Source organism: Equus quagga, chromosome 14 (genome assembly GCF_021613505.1).
Source record: "Equus quagga isolate Etosha38 chromosome 14, UCLA_HA_Equagga_1.0, whole genome shotgun sequence".
Taxonomy (NCBI): domain Eukaryota; kingdom Metazoa; phylum Chordata; class Mammalia; order Perissodactyla; family Equidae; genus Equus; species Equus quagga.
In genome coordinates this window covers 78,492,169-78,505,849 of record NC_060280.1, presented here as the reverse complement: position 1 = coordinate 78,505,849, position 13,681 = coordinate 78,492,169, and the positions used below count along the sequence as shown (strand labels likewise).

Sequence of the window (13,681 nt, the reverse complement as noted above, 5' to 3'; positions counted from 1 at the left end):
TCATCTTGCCTAACCCAGTCATTTTATTGATAAGGAAACTGAGGCTGAGAGACAGGGAGTGACCTGTTCAAAGTCACAAAGGCAGTGAAGTCAGTAAAGCAGAGGCACGCCCTTCCAGCCCTAGCTGGGTTTCTGGAATGCACATGGCCGGCGGCCCGCAGAGGAGGAGGTGGCAGGGAGTTCCCACCCACTCAGGCTTAACTGTGCTCATCATCATCACTGTCATCTCTCCACACACAGCAGTCTCTCTACAGCGTCACAAAGCCCAGGGCAGAGAAAGTACACTAGTGCCTGCTTCTGCCTATCCTCTCTCTCTTTCGTGAAAGGAACAAATCTGCAGGGGCACATACAAAACCCAGGGCTGTGAGGCCAGGTGCTTGCTTCCTGCAGAGACAGAGGCCACAGAACTCAGGGCCAATTCCCCCCGGCCAGCTCCAGTTAGATCCCTGCCAGAGTCCCTAGGAAGACAGCACAGCTCAAGGCCAGCTCAGACGGGAGAGCAAGGAATGAGTGCCTGAGGACAGATGCGCACGGAGGGCTTGGTACCCACAGGTAAAGAGCCAGGAGGGATGAAGGGGGAGGACCCCAGGGCAGGCTGCAGGGAAGGGTCAGATTATCGCCATTCCCATCCCATTTCCTGGAGCGACAGAGGGAGTACAGTCCAGAAATCCAGGAGAGGAGATGCATAAGCCCTGGGCAGCATCATATTTTCTGTGGTTTTAAGCACACTTAGTGCAAGTGAAACACATCCTCCCCCCTGCCAGCGGTTGTCCAAAAACACTGACTTCGAGGAGGTATGTGTGTGACGATACAGGAAAGACCCTTACAGTCACGTGACTCCCATTAAGTGAGAAACGCACCAAGGCTGAAAGCTAAATGCAGAGCAAACAAAAGTCGGTGTCTAAGTCAAGCAAAGAGTCCTACCGCTAAGAGGACTCTGCTCCCGGCCCCACGCACACACCACAGACCCGTCACTGCTCCAGAGCCTCCCAGGCCCTCTCTCCCACTGGCTTCAGGACCAGCAAATCCAAAGCTGGAACTTGCCATTGATGGCTCAGAGTGTGGTCTTCACTAGAGAAAGGCAACTGGTAAGCGTTTACATTTCTAAACAGCAAAAATGACACTAACTACCCCAAAATCCACACAAGATTCCAATCAAAGCAGACACGGAAAAAATAAATCTTCGCACGAGACTTTTTTTTTTAAGATTTTTCCTCATTTGGCTAATGCTGTTGTGATCTGCTGGGAAGGCAAGGGATGAACCTGAAAACTGAAGAAGCCTGGGAGGGGCCATGAAAGGACATCACATGACAACTGGTAATCTGCTTCTGCTGCTGAAGATCCAGGTCGAGGGGCAGAAGTGATGTCACTGGCTGGAGACACAGGCGTATTGCTCAGACCTGAGACTAAGACAAGGGTGGCTGGATTCAGGTGCCACTGCCAACCCTGCCATTGATTCGCGGCAGGTGCTCTTCACTTAGAGGTTTGGTGACTCAGAGGACCCACCACTTACATGGGACAGATTTCAACGTCATGATGTCATCACCACCACCATAGTCATGACAACCATAAAATACCCCTGAAATTGTTCAAGCAAGAAAGGCCAGTCTGAGCATCTGTGAAGGTTTTCCAAGGTGAGGAGGCACTTCTGTGGCACTTCAAGGATGCCTTCCTTTGCAAGGACAAAGACAAAGCCAGCATAACTCTCATGGCCTCTCCCTGATGCCAGTTAGATCCTGGCCAGTCTCCAGAAACACCGCATGGCTCAAGACCACCTGAGACGACAGAGCAAGGAATGACTTCCAAACACCAACTCTGTGTTTGCCATACTGGGTGGCGCTGAGCACAGCAGAAGACACAGCTCTCAGATAACAGAGGTGAAAGTGGACAAAGGCCTCTTTTTCAAGTTGCTGATTATGAAGGGACCCTGTCTCCAGCCCACATGCAGGCTCCCAAGGGCAGGGGCTTCACCCGTCCTGCCTCCACGGCAGTCCGGGCCCAGCACAGTGACCAGCACAGAGAGGACACTGGATTTCATCACAGGACGACCACTGGGACAAATAAAGAAGGGAAAAGAAAGCCCACATCGGAATCCACCACCCACTCACCAACCTGGGGCAACTGATCCCACAGGAAGCCAGATTCTCAAGAAATCCACAAGAGCCTACGATCCCCACTGCTTGTAGCCATTTCCCAGACTTGTCAGGTCATGAAAAATCACAATAAAAAAACAAAATAAAACAAACACAGTGCTTGCTCAGCATCCAGATTCCCAAGCCCCTCCCCCCAGAGGTCTTATACAGCAGGTTAGGGGCAGAGCTCTGAGATCTGCAAGTTTAACAAGTGCCCCAGGTTATTCTTAGGAACTTGAAAGTTCAAGATACACTGCGGCCTTCCTCTTCCAAGAGGCTGCCCGGCTCACCCACTTCCCATCATAGGGAGAGGAGCGGCTGTGCATGCTGAGTTTCAGTTGGCCTATTTTAAGAAACCACACGGGATGCAAAGTACCTGCTGTGGGACTGCACTTGGCTTCTGCACCATGGGACCCCCCCATGACAGGTCGTACCCACCACCCCACGTCCCCAAGGCTGCCACCAGAGCTCCGCAGACACACACTCCCCACAGAGGCCTGGGCAGCTGGCAGAGGACGCACTAAACCTCTGCCTTTTTCTTGCCCAACCCTCTCACCCTTGCCATTTGACCCGCCACTGTCCTAGCTGCCCCACCAGAAGAAGGGGATGCTGGGAAATGGGTGAGTCTGTGGGGCCCCAAGGAGGATCGAGAATTACCTGTAGATCTGTGCCCCCCACATCATCCAGGGAATAAAACTAACCCACAGCCCACACTTCCCACTGAAGGAAATAATCCCAAACTCTGCACCCCTGGGGAGAGCAGGAGGGCACGTCCCGGAGCCCTGACTCAGCAGACCGCAGGCACTCAGCACAGAAACCCAGCGCTTCCCTGCCAGCCAGTATGTGTCTCCTGCGGGGTCCCTGCCCAACTCCCCACACTGCCCAGGGTCCCCCCAACACAGGGGCGGGGCTGGGACCACACACTCCTGCAACAAGAGCCCATGGGGGGCGAGGGGGGCCCACAGCCACCAGACACAAGTCTCTTCTTTCCTTCTTGAGGGGTTGGGGTGGGTATGACGTGGATGGGATCAGGGCTGAGAACTCTGAGCCATCGGGGCAAACAATTCTCACTGTGCCTCAATTTTCCCCTCTTAAAAGTGGGTTAATAACCCCTTACAGCCTTCTAAGTAGAGGTGTTATAAAATATAATGAGCTGATTCCTGCTAATGACAGGGGCCCACCCAGCCAGCCCCCGCGACTATGATTTCTTCACTGTCCCATCTGCCCAAAGCAGGGCCAGTCCCATTCCTCCTGCTGTTCTGGTAGAGCAGTTGGAGCTCAAGTTCACACACTGAAACGAAATGAATACAAAACTTTAACAGCACCACGTCTAACCGTGCAGGCCTCAAGGGGCCAGGCAGGAGCAGACCGGCCAGCCAGCTTCCCGGAAGCCCCGGGAAGAGCACACCAGGGCCACCGTCCACTGCCCTCTCGTCACTCACGTCATTCTGCCCTGACCCGTGACCCAGAACACCAGGGAGGCCTCCGGCTCCTGTCCCCCTCCCCCCCTCCCCTCCCCTCCCCCAGGAAAGCCGGAGGCACCTGGGGGAGAGAAGCAAGCCCCCCCCAGGGGCCTCTCCCCTCACAGCCCAGGGGAGATTCGCCCAGCAAAGCCATGCATTCACCTGACCACATCTATGCTCTGGGCCTCGGTTTACACAGCAAGTTTCCAGTCGTTTCCAAAACATTTTTTAAAACATTGAAACCTTATTTCAAATGCAATTTTTTGCAGCACTTCAAAATAATAAAACAATAACAGACTGGCTGAAGTAGTGGCAGGACCTAGGGGGCCTCCACACTATTCCTCGAGACACTGTCCCGAAGACCGAGGCAGGTTTCCAAACCGGAGCCAGCCGATGCCTAAGCAGCCCTCCTGGGCAGCCGTGGAGACCACGAGTCCACGAAGGCTCTGGGGCACCCTGGTGGTCCCCGAGGGGCTCTCGCACCCGCCATCTCTGCGCCTCGCAGCTCAATGAGGGGGCTGAGGCCACGATAGACAGTCACTATTTTTGTGCAGCTTTGTGCCATGTTAGGTGTTTTTAGTACATATCATCCCCCATTCTTACAACGAGGTTTCATTTTCAGGTGAGGAAATGGGTTAAAAGAGGGTAACATCAAAAACCCAGATAGCTAAAAGGTGGCTGGGCTGAATTTCAAACTCAAATCTGACTCAAAGCCAACGTTCCAGGACCCTGTGCTGCATCTCAGGGGACCAGCTCTCCCTCCACCTCCCCCACGATGCAGACAAGCACAAGGAGGCTCAGAGATGAGCTGCCTTGAAGAACACTCTGAAAAACTCCACTGACTACAAAACCCACTTCTTGGGCCCAGGAGGCGGCATGCTGTGCCCACCACTGGATTTGGAGTCCAGCCCCTCAACACTGGTCTGGGGTGCTGACTCCTCCCATCTCTGACCTTGCCCCCAGCCAGAAGGCCCCAAACCTATAAGGAACAAGGAAGCTGGTCTCATCCTGCCCATCACAGTGGCTCAGCTCCCCTCACCACCTAGCAAACCCACCTGCCCTTGAGGACGCAGCAGAGCCCCTCCAGGAAACCCCCATGGACCACCTCAGTGCACAGTACTTTCTCCCTGGAACCTCACTTCCCTTGTGACCCACACCACTCACTTGGCATCAGTGATACCCCACCGCCACGCTGGGTAGACCAGGCAGGCCTAGGAGGTCAGGGCACGTTTCCTCTTCATACCGATTCTCTCCTCCACCCCCTCTACCCTTGTCCTTGATCAGGGTTAGCACTTGACTGACTGCTTGAAGGACTTCTCTCTCCAGGGTCACACTTAGGTAGCCCACACAGGGCGAGCTGGTATAATCTCCCAGGTGCCAGGGCCCAGGGAAGTTTCCAAGCTTGTGTCCCTCGTCCTCCCCTGGAAGGGGAGAGGATGCTCAGTCCACACCCCAGGGTGCTGCCGACAGCTCCACGAGCTCGCCAGTGTCGGCCTGGCCTGCCCGCCTGCTATACCCAGCTCCATCTCTCCCAGTCCTCAGTTCCATGCTCCCCCCAGGACACAACCTCTTTTGTAATTCCAGCCAGAGAATTCCATCTTGGCTCCAAGATCGCCTGTGAGAGAACACCACCACCAGCTCTCACTCCCCACCCGACTCCACCCCAGCTCCTGATTCCACTAAGCCTGCACGCCCTGTCCCCATTTGCCAGAGATCCTTTTCCTGGCCCCGGCCACCTGCCCCTTCTCCTCTCCCAATCACCGCACTTGGGGAGCCAATGCACCTGCCTGCAGCGGCACAAACAGGTGGGTTCCCCAAAAACTAAACAGGAGAAATGGGAAGGGAAAGCAGCACCATGTAACTGCTTTTCGTTCTTTTTCTTGAAATTTCACTGAACCCCCATTCTGATTTCACAGGTTAGTAGTCACTCAGCAAAATTCCCTGGAGCATCATCTGTATCACTGCATGCACCAAGTTTGTTCCTTTTTACTGCTGAGTAGTATTCCATGGGATGGAGGTACCACAGTCTATTTAACCTTTTTTTTTTTTTTTTTGGTGAGGAAGATTGGCCCTGAGCTAACATCTGTTGCCAATCTTCACCTTCTTTTTTTCTCCCCAAAGCCCCACGACATAGTTGCATATCCTAGTTGTAGGTCATTCTAGTTTTTCTAGGTGGGATGCCACCACAGTATGGCTTGATGAGCAGTACATAGGTTTGCACCCAGGATCCAAACTGGCGAACCCCAGACTGGCGAACCCCAGGCCACCGAAGCAGAGCATGTGAACTCAACCACTCAGCCACGAGGCCGGACCCTGTTTAACCTTTTTTTTTTTTTTTTTTAAAGATTTTATTTTTTCCTTTTTCTCCCCAAAGCCCCCCGGTACATAGTTGTGTATTCTTCATTGTGGGTTCTTCTAGTTGTGGCATGTGGGACGCTGCCTCAGCGTGGTCTGATGAGCAGTGCCATGTCCGTGCCCAGGATTCGAACTAACGAAACACTGGGCCGCCTGCAGCGGAGCGCGCGAACTTAACCACTCGGCCACGGGGCCAGCCCCTGTTTAACCTTTTTTAACAGCTGCCTTGGTGGACCCAGGGATCTGCAGAAGTTAGGGGAAAGGTCCCAAGCCCACTGCCTCCTGCCTAGATTCCAGAACACCTCTTCCGTCCCTCCCAGGCATGTTACTGGAGCTACAAACCTCAGAGGCCATTCAGGTGAAAGGACTGAATGTGCAAACAGGGGAACATGAGGCCAGGGGAGGGCGCCTGGGGCCCAGGTCCATGATTACAAACCAGAATCTCCGGGCTGGAAGTAAAAGGACAGGACCGAGGAGAGGACTGCAGAACCGTGTCCTTGGAGTCAGATTCCTAGAGCCGGGACAGACTGTAGACGTCATCCCATCTCCCATCCTCCCGGAGGGAAACAGAATTTTCACTTAGTGCCGCTGTTAGGAAGCTCTTCCTTCCCGAGCACAGGAGGCAGCACAACCCTGCATGCCATGAGCACTGCAGCAGGAGCAGCCTGACTTCTGCCAAGTCGGCACCTGTGCTCGGAGTCTAGTCCTCCTCACGCTAAACGTGCTCAACTCAGTCCTTCAAAGTGTCTTCCAAACTTCTGGGCATCTCGTTCAACCTCAGTCGGCACTATTCCAGACAAGACACGGGACCCAGAATTCAGCAGCATGAGCCTACTGCGGCCTGACCAGCGAGGTCTCCACGGGGCTGTTCGTCAACGACCTCCCTCATCCCCAGGGCTCTATTTCCATTAACTGTCCAAGAACACAGTCATTAGCACACAGAAATAATAAAAATGAATAAATAATTAAAAATAAATACTGATACATCCGCTTGATGAAAGCTTATGCAGCAATCAAAAATGGTTCTTCAAAGAGTAGGTAATAAAATGGAAAAACTACCCAAGATGCAACGTTAAATGAAAAAGAAGTCAGAAAACATACGGGCAGGGCCAGCCCCGTGGCTGAGTGGTTAAGTTTGCACGCTCTGCTTCGGTGGCCCAGGGTTTCGCCAGTTCAGATCCTGGGCACGGACATGGCACCACTCGTCAAGCCATGCTGAGGTGGCGTCCCACATGCCACAGTTGGAAGGACCCACAACTAAGAATACACAACTATGTACCGGGAGGCTTTGGGAGAAAAAGGAAAAATAAAATCTTTAAAAAATATATATATATATATATATATATATACGGGCCCTTCCCTCCCTTCTAAACTCAGCTCAGGTAGCTCCTGTGAGCAGCCCCGAGGAGGGCACCTCCCCACTATTTTAGTGAGGTGTCTTCCTCGGGGTGTAGCGCCCCAATCACACCTCAGTCTGTCTCAGCATCTCCAGGTCAACCACCTGCTCCTTAAGGATGGGGAGAGGGGAGGAGGCTGTGTCTTGCTCCACAGTCCTAGCATGGGTTAAGGTACTTAATAAATGTTTGATGAATTAATTACAACAGGTCTGTAGCTGCAGAACAGGGATGACATTATGATTCCATTTGGCGAGAACACGTGTACACGGATATATTAATATCCACGTAAGTATCAGTATATGCAGAGAAGACTTGTGGGATAACAAAAGCCAAACTATTTACAGGATTTATAAAGTCTGGGGGAGAGAATTTCAGAGGAATTTCACTTTCTACTTTGTATATTTCTGTATTGCTTGATTTCAAGGGGAAAAAAAACCCTTTCTAACTTTTGTAATCAGAAAAAAAAGCTTCTGTTTTAGGAAACATTCATAGGCAATACCAAATTATTAAAACGCCTCTTAGGGTACTTCCCCCCCATTTTGAATTCTATTTATCTGAGTTAGCCAAATTTCTTTAAATATATATATATATTAGTCTTTTAATAATAATTTTTAAGGGTATAACCAAATAAAAATATGAGGGAAGGGAATCCACTTTAGGTTTTAGGGACCCACACTGCATGCCTGGCTTTCACTGAGCCTGCAGTCAGCTCAAAATTCTGGCTCTCCTGCGATGCCCCACTCTGATGCCCCACTCCTCGCTCCTCATCGCCCTGAGGCCCCTCACATCACACACCACGCCAGCGCCAGCGGAAGGGAGGCAGGTTTGCTTCCGCTGAGGGTGGCGCAGTCAGCACTGCTCTTGCTCCTAATGCGATGGACACAAGTCTGATCCCAGCAGCCTATCACGCAGGCTGTCCGGGTCCTCTGGACTCGTAATTAAGTACATCCAAAGTATCAGCCTTTCCTTCTCAGGAGGGTGTCCTCCACAAAGACCATCAACAAATCGTCTCATCAGATTGCTGCTAAATAAGAAATGGCTCAGAACCCAGAAGCTAGTCAAGAGCAGCCCGAGGCCACCGCCCAGACTCACTTGGAGCCACGAGTGGCCCCTCCTGGGCCCTCAAATGGCCCTCAATCGGACAGAAACCTACCAGACTTTATCATCCTGCAGCAGGCAGGCCCCAACCGTGCCCAGCAGACAGGAGGCCAACACGTCTCCCCCAAAACACAAATTGTATGTGCACAACAACCAACCAGATACAATGTTTGCCTAGGTAAGGAGTGGAAAGAGGCACGACAAATGTAAACAACTTGATTCCTCGGCTTGTGTGGGTGAACTGCTTTTCAATTTAAAATTTCCATTATGATTTTTATTCATGTGTATAATAAACAAAGCTACATTTTGTTCAAAGCCTTATTGAAATCACATCTCCAGCCAGTCTCCTGGTCCACCAGCTGAGTCACCACATCCAAAGGGGAAAGCAAACGAGTTTGGCAGCAGAGGCTTCAGCGGAGCTGAGCTGCGCCCGGCACTCGCACCCTCTGTCCAGTGATGTGCTCTGGGACTGTGCTGGGGACACACAGCCGTCACCCTGGTCTCTGGGGTACAAACGTATGACGGCGCTGCAGTTAAGGGAGTAGGCTTAGAAGTCAGGCAGATCTGGGTTGGAAGCCTTGCTCCACCTCTTCCTGCCTTTGGGCCGTTACACAAATCCTGTAAGCCTCACTACTCTCATCCGTAAACTAGGCTGTTTTCCCATGTAGCTGCTGTGAGGACAAAGAGAGAGGATGAACTGGAGCGCATGTGTGCAGTGGTGGGGAGAAATGATTGCCATCATCACATTCTCCACCTTTTCACCATCCTCACCGCCATCTCAGAGACGAAGGATCCAGCATTCTGACCAGTCAGTCAACTATCACAAGGATTCTAAGGATCTGCTAAGCCTGGATAGAATAAGCAAATTCTGAAAATATGAGATCCCACGACAGAATTTTTAGTAAGGAACTGCTTCTAGAAAAGTTCTTAACAAAGAAAAAGGGGCAATTACTGCCCATTGAGCTCTGAGCAAACCCCAAACATACTTCTCACCACTGCCATCCAGGGTGAAAATTCTCTAAGAAGCCAGAAGTTCCCATTCCGAAGTTCCCATTCCGATACCACCAAATGGCCATTATAATTTTGCTAAGCCCCAGGCATCTCAGAAACATGCCAAGAGAAAGACAGTTTCTCACCCAAATCAAACCAATTCTTACCCTTAGTAATCCATCCCTTCCTGAGCCCATTGGGCTGACTGCCCTGTCTTGCACCGTAGCAGTCCAAGTAGAATACAGCAGAGCCAGACTACCTGGGTTCAAATCCCAATCCCACTACTGCTTCGCTCTGTGACCTTTGGCAAGTTGCTTAGCCTCTCTGTGCTCCATTTCCCTCACCTAGAAAAGGATACGAATGATAGTACTTACCTCTAAGAGCTGTAAACACGGTACAAGCTCAATAATGCTAATGATTATTAGTATTCTAGATACTCCAGTAGCACGTGCACAATGTCAGAAGCAACAACATCTTTGGGCCCTGGGCTCCTTGAGGGCACTGTCACACTCTCCCTCCTCCTCTTCCCGGAACAGATTTTTTCTCTTAAGAGAGACATGAGCCAACAGCCTGGGCAGAACCACAGGCCAGAGAAGGAAGTGACACCAGGGGAACTCCAGGACCACAGCGGCCACCAGCAGGCAGTCGCAGTGAGAGGCCGGGTGGGGGAGCTGCTGAGGAGTGGCAGGAGGGTCCACCCTCACGGGTCCCACAGGGGCAGGCAACTCGCGCTTCCGACTGGGGCAGCTCCAGAGCCGGCGCTGTCTTCTGTCTCGGCTTCCATCTCCTACACGAGGGCCCGGCTTCCCAGGGCCCCCGGGGCCAAGGCCGACGGAGGCCCCCCAGGAGGGCAGGTCCCTTCACAGCCTGGGGAGCCGATCCCCACCAAACACTCCAGGTTCCCACTGTTCACTGCCTTCCCTGCTCTTCCCCTGCATGCACCCTCCCCGCACGCACCTTCCCCGCACCCCTGTATCCCCCCATGTGCCCTTCTTGCTTGCGCCCTCCCCACTCGTGGGCCTTCCAGAGAGCCCAGCACATGCTCAAGAGAACCAAGAAAGAGGAAGTGTTTTTAAAGTTTTGTTTTATACGGTAGGGAGGGGGAAACGAGAGGGAAAAAGGGATGAGGAGCCGGTTATAGTGGTCTCAGGACACATTTCCTTTTCATGGAAGGATCTTTCTCATAGAAGCTGCATAAAGGGAAGGAAATGAAAAGCGGAAGACCATAGAAGAGGGTCCCGTTGCCCCACACTCCTGGACAGACTCCCTGTGTTCACCAGGGCAGGCCGGCTCTTCTGCGAGGTGAGCCCCACTGCCACCCCGGGTGCCCAGCCTCTGCACCCCGCTTCCCCTCACTGTTTGTCTCAAGGCTTTTCCCAGCTCAGAAACTCAGACTGCGGGCTTTGGACACCACCCAGCAACTTACAAAGGGCTTTCATGTAAAGTACAATCCTCGTGGCAAACCTGTATCATGTATGTCATCCCCATTTTATAGCCCCAGAAAGCGAGGCTTAGAGAGAGTAGCTAACATCTGAGATCACCTGGCAGGAAAGCGGGGCCCCAGATCCAGGCTCCACGTTGGACACTCCCACCGCCACACCACAGGGGCCTCCAGCGCAAACTCACCTACCCTGCCCTTGCAGCCTGGGTTAGATGCCCCTCCTAAGTGGCCAGACTGGGCTTATCTTGCATCTAGTGCTACCACACAGAACTTAATTCCCTGTCTCCCACACGACACTGGATGTTCCCTGAGGGCAGCGACTGTGACACTGGGGTCTTTCTCAGTGTTATTGCCTTGTACCTGCCAAATGCTCAGTGCGTGGGTACCTAATGTTTGTTATGTGGATGAGTGAATATTCGATCAATTAACAAAGAGACGACTCTGAATAGCCAGAGCTGGAGAGCCTAGCCCCCGTAACATCTGACTTTGACCCCAAACATCTGGCTTTTCAATCCTGGTCTCTGCATGCCTAGGGGATACTGAGTCTTCCCTGGGGCAATCCTGACTTGAGAAGGGACCAACAATGTCGATGTCAAAGCAGCTTCACGGCCACCATCAAATATTCAAGAGGGGCCAGGACACTGGGCGAGGCAGGCTTCCCAGTTCTCGTTAAGGGCCATAAAAACTGGCATTGTATACCTGCTCTCATGCAGGCAGGCCTCACACAATCCCCACAGTGTGTGCATCAGGGCCCCAGAGGTGGTGGGGAACACGGAGGCAGCCACTTCCTGCGTGATGGGAACAGGTGAGAGTGGGGTGGGGGCCAGAGTCATCAGCCTTGGGCGCGATGCAACCAGATACAAATACCTTCAAACAGACCTTTCTCCATCCACGCAAGGATGGAAGCAGCTGGGAATAAGGAACCCAAAAGCAACAGTGGCCCTCTGGGGCCTGCCGTGACGTAGTCACGCTCTGCTGACAGAGAGGGCAAACCCAGGGCAGCGTGCACCTCCTGGTCAGGGAACAAGTCAAGGCTGAGTCTGCAGACCCTGACTGCAAGATGATCCAGGGAGAGTGAGTTCTGAAAAGGCATGGAGTGGGAGGAATATTTGAAAGATTCCTGGAGAAATGGAAATGAGCTTGGGCACCGCAGGCTACTTCCTTCATGACACACTGCGTCTCATCTCATCTTTACACGCATCTCTCAGCATGACTCTCAAAACTATTAGTTTCTTAAGGGAAACCCTTATTTGTCTTTGAGAGCCCACCCTCCAACAGCGCCTGACCCAGGACTAGGTACGGAGTTGGTCCAACTGAGCTTGGCAGAAGAAAAGAGTGACCCACATGAAAGTCACAGAATCAGAAGTGGAAGGAAGAGCCCACTGGAGGACAGAACGGACGAGCTTCACAGAAGATGAGAAAATGAACAGGGACCAAGAAAGCAAGGGCTTGTGAGCGTGGAGGTGAGCCCTAGGTCTGGCGCCCTTGGGGGCAGGCGTGTGGGCAGTGAGATGGCACATAGGAGACTCCCGGAAGAGCCCGCTCCTCCAGGCTCAGCAGGAGAGAGTCCCAGAAAGGCAAGTCAGTTGGGAAGAACAACAGCCCTGAAATAACAAATACCAAACAGCAGGACCTCTGCTGAGGAGGCAGGAGTCTAGAGCCCCAATCGGCAATTATCAAGGATTCACAAACATGGCAATTACAGAAAGGAAACCAGAAGGCGTCCATCTGGGTGAATCTGCCTCAAGCAGGCCACTCAGCAGGAACACGGAGTGAAAAGTGGAGAAAACAAGGGTGTCCGGGCTCAGCTGCTCTTTGCGGTTGGCTACCTACCGCAGCCCCAGAACTTGGTCTTCTGCAAGCTTCCTAAGTCAGGAAGCTGCTTGGAGAAAAGGAGTTGATTTCAGAGAGCTCCAAAGTCTGGCCTGACCTGAGGGCCGCAGCATGGGGCAGCAGTGGTTACTAGACCCAGGGACACCAGAGAAAGTGAGAGCACAGGGCAGATCAGCGTTTGCCCAGTGGCAAAGCTCCCTCACAAAACAGGCCCTGCCTCTCGGGGTGCACCTGGTGGGTACTGGCTTTCCCAAAAACCTGGGGTCCCGGCTGGACAGCGAGGTGTGAAGCCTAGTCCTGCGTGGGCCCTGCCACCTAGGTGTGTCCTTCAATAAAGTAACTCACAAGCCCTCCCCAACTCTCTACATTAAGATTTACCATCTTAGAGATCTTTCAAGAAATCTCTCATTGTTCTTTCTGCCAAACAAGAGCTTCTAACTTCAGTATCTTCTAAAAAGCTCAAGACACATGTTCTCACATCCCTTCCGTACAGTCACTTCCCAACGAGCTCCATCCCCTCTTGGAGAAGCCCAGGCAAGCCCCACCCTGGGGTCCTTAGCTCCAGGCTCCGTGGCAACCTCTGCCAGGGGCCCTAAACGCCTTCCGACCAGAAAGAAACTCCTGCAGAGGCAAGGAGGGCGACGACCCCAGAGCCCCTGGAAACCTCCCTTCCCCAGCCCAAATCACCCGGCTCCGAGCCTCCGCCATGGTTCCTTCCAGATGTGCACGAACAGGGCGGAGTTCCTGGAGGGACCGACACGGAGCCCTTTTTTCAGGTCAGGGAAAGGACAGAAGCGGCAGGAGGCCGAGGAGGGACTCGGCGGCACCGAGGACCTGAGGGTTCCCGCCGCCCTCGCGGCCGGCGCGCGCACGGCTGGTACCAAAGTCCGGCCAGGCAGCCGCCGAACAGGAAATTCCACCTGTCGGGCCAGCGCGCGGCCAGCTCTGGGCACCCGCGCGGCGCTGCAGGCT

General features: G+C 52.9%; 1 protein-coding gene across 1 annotated transcript in view; it reads right to left on the bottom strand.

Moving 5' to 3' along the window:
• ST14 (ST14 transmembrane serine protease matriptase) overlaps window positions 1-13,681 on the bottom strand; it is a 40,003-nt gene that overhangs the window by 25,623 nt on the left and 699 nt on the right. The window lies entirely within an intron of this gene.